Raw genomic sequence first — 3,694 nt, forward strand, 5'->3', positions numbered from 1 at the left:
GGCCGTGCGCGGTGGAACAAAATGGCGAAGACGGGACTCGGGCTCATTTATCTTTTTAAATAATTTGCTACACAACTCCATTCTTCTTGTGTGAAGTGATACACACCCGGTAGTAGCTAGGGCCTCTTGGTAGTTCAGTGCAGGAAAGATGATGCCCAGCGTCCGTTTCTGCACTTGCTCGATGCTATCTGATAGTTTGACGGGGAGGGCATTATGCCACACAGGACAACAATATTCGAGGACAGACCTAATGCAAAAGACCTAGCGCAAAATAAACCTTAAGTAGGTTGGCAAGTGGTACTCCGCCGCGTTTGAGGACACGAAGAATATACAGCCTCTTTGACGGCTTAGCCACAACCTCATTAATGTGCAAATCCCATCTTAGATTACTTTGAATTGTAACGCCCAATACTTTGTGAGCATCGACTGACTCAAGGGCCTTAGTGTCTATGGCCAAGGCTAATGGGAGATGGTCCACGACTCTACGAAAACGCAAAGTCATCTCCTTTCACTTTTTTGGGTTAAGAACCATATTGTTTGTAGCAGCCCAAGTGCTGATGTGGTCAAGTTCAGATTGCAAAATTGACACCCCGCGTGCCGCTGCAAATTCTGATATAGTGATGTCATCTGCATACTTCCAGTATGAGCAACGCGGGGAAGCCAATTTAAAATCATTAATCATTATTACAAAAGTAAAGGACCAAGTTTGGTCCCTTGAGGGACACCGGCACGTACTGGGAGCCAATAGGAGACGGTCTGCCCTAGTTTGAAACATTGCCACCGATCAGTTAGGAAACTGCAGATCCATGGTATGATAGAGCGACGCACCCCTAAGTCAATTAGCTTCCTAATAACGATGGTATGGTCGATCCTGTCAAACGCCTTGCTAAAGTCAAGGAAGCAGGCTCTCAACTAACAACCAGGATTATCAAGCTCAGAAAGCCAGTTGTGAATGAGATCGAGTAGACAGTAAGTGGTGGAAGATTCTTTAAGACTGCCGAATTGGCGACTATCAATATGCTCGCCAACATCCTCGATCATCCAAGAGACCACAAAACCTTTCAAGACCTTAGACAAACAAGACGCTCCATAAAAGCGTACACTGGGTTGCCTGTGATACGTGTTACACAAAAACAGAAGGCACTGAATTGGGTTCCAGTTAATTTTTTCAAGTGGGGAGTTATTAAGACCACGAGGGTCACCCACATATCGCGCTAGCAGAGGCCCTTTGGTTCACACGTTCACACCTTTAATTATTTTGTAATATCCTGTCCAATTTTGAGGTCTTTTAATTTTTTAAGCTTTGGTAATAAATTCAGTTTAAAGATAACAAAACACGCTCTTGAGTAAAATTCACTCCTTTCTTCTCAAATAAAGGAAAAAAATAACATAGTTTTAATATGTAGCTCTGAATCGAATTCTCATCGAAAAATTAATGAAAATCGATCGTATAAAGACGAAGATTTCTGCAGTCTGACTTTTATGATAGCTTATGATGTTTTGTCAAAAGGAAGAAATTGATCACGTGCTAGGCAACCATAAAGTTGCACGTGATCACCTTGTGTCAACTGACTGAACTACGGGAAAGCATGTTAATCGTTCGTCGTTTTCAGAATAAAACAACCACTGAGCTACTGGAGACTCTACGGCGAGGAAGGGTGAAATGTGGGTCTTTAACTCGAGCTCCATCACGCAGCTACAGAGTCAAATGACGACTGACAGCATAGCTAATAACTGCATCGCGCAGTCACATTAAAGCATATCTGAGATGCGGCCAACCAACCACCTAATTGAGCGAATGTGAGAATGATATAAACACATGAGAAATGAGATGTTGATTTTTTCGAGTTCCCAGTGGGTTCTATCAACATCTCATTTCTCGTGGGAAAAAAATATAAAAAAAATAAAAAACCACGAAATGAAACCCAGATTCCGAGTTAGTTTGGCAACCAGTGAATAGGGGTTAAAGAGATAGGTCGGGTGTCGCTCTCACATAGAGGTTGTTTTACCTTCGGGATGGGTATGATGTTAGAACATTTCCACAGAATGGGGACTTCAACGGTAGAAAGCGATGTGTTAAAGATCTTTGCGACAGGCTCCGTCAGTTTGCAGGCAAATTCTTTAATTATCCGAGGCGGAATGCTGTCAGATGCAAAGCTTTTTGCAAACCACGTGGGAATGTACAATAGGCTCTTCTTCAACAGATGGTAAAAATGATGGGAGGCATGACGTATCAAGTGGTGGAATATCAGCAGCTACGGTTGCGAAGTACTGATTTAAAGACTCAGCAAGTTCGCCTTCCGACAGTGCAACGCCGTCACGCTCGAGGGTGAAGCAGGACTGGCAATAAATTCTTCCCGACATCACATTGACAGTACGCCACCACTGGCGAACATCATCTTTCCGTGTGTTTCGTACTTTTTTCCTCCTAAAATTTCCTTTTCCTTTCTTTAATCTCTAAATGTACCTTACGTCTATAAAGGCGCCACAACTGAGCATCACTGGCGCTCCTTAATTAGCTGTTTTATACGTGCAGTAATCCAGGGTTTATCAGTTGCATGAAATCGAACAGTATTGGCCGGAAAAAATGGTCGACTCCGGCGTTGACGTCGGCAGTAAAAGATGAGACAAGGTCATTTGTCGAGGGACTGGGTCCAAACCCGTGGAACCAACCGTTCAGTCCCGCCCATAGGCCAAATCTTTTCAAAGCAGACTCAAGATAACGACGCAAACTACGCTTTACACAAGTATTACTCCTATTGTCGAAAGTGTCCTTAGGTGTCCACATTATTGAATTATGGGCCGAATACCCGAGAGGAGCAAAAATGTCAGGTGCTCTATAAAAAGATTTTAAATTCGTTATAATTTAATCTAGAATGGCATCACGCCCAGTAGGACTAGAAACTACCTGCTTGGCATGGTGACTCCTAACTAAATCTTGAATGTTTAGGTGGTTGAAATCGCCCAGGATGACAACACCACCATCAGGATGTTTTGAGCGTTTAGCATCAATCGACGACACAAGATAATCACAAAGGGTCCTCTGCTCCTGCACCGAGCTATTAGGGGGGCTATACACGACGCACACTGCAACTGCTGATACTGGTCTCGGTAAACGTGGCGGTCGGGTCCATAACCACATGCATTCTAGATCCGGATCCTCCAAGTCCAAACGACGTCTGATTGGTAGTTGTTGAGAAACGTAAACGCACACCCCACCCCCACGAAGTTGCACCCGATCCTTACGGTGGATTGCATACCCGCCAATCGATATTTGATCGTCATGAAATTCATCAGTAAGCCATGATGCTGTGACCGCCGCTATATGCTCCTCGTTAACAGACATAAACGCCGCCAGCTCATCAATCTTTGTATTGAGTGAACGCGTGTTTAAGCAGTAAAAACGTGGAAGAAAGGCTGCTTTGTTCGTTTTGTTGCGTGTAACTGTTGGAGCTGAACGCCACGTGATATTCCTCCTTGCTAGGAGATTTAGCTGTCACTTTGATGTCTTTCCTTAAAATGCCAAGTAAATTCAGTTTCTCGAGGAACACAGTATCACCAGAGAGCGTGTTTTTAGACCTGCTTGAGTTTCTTAGCCGCATCAATTGTCCCGTTGTGTAGCTGGTACTTTGTATTGTGTTGGCGTCTTATTGGTTTCTCTTTTCACACAATTATCCATTGAGTCTCAACATCT

The sequence above is a fragment of the Montipora foliosa genome, chromosome 12 (genome assembly GCF_036669935.1).
Source record: "Montipora foliosa isolate CH-2021 chromosome 12, ASM3666993v2, whole genome shotgun sequence".
Lineage (NCBI taxonomy): Eukaryota > Metazoa > Cnidaria > Anthozoa > Scleractinia > Acroporidae > Montipora > Montipora foliosa.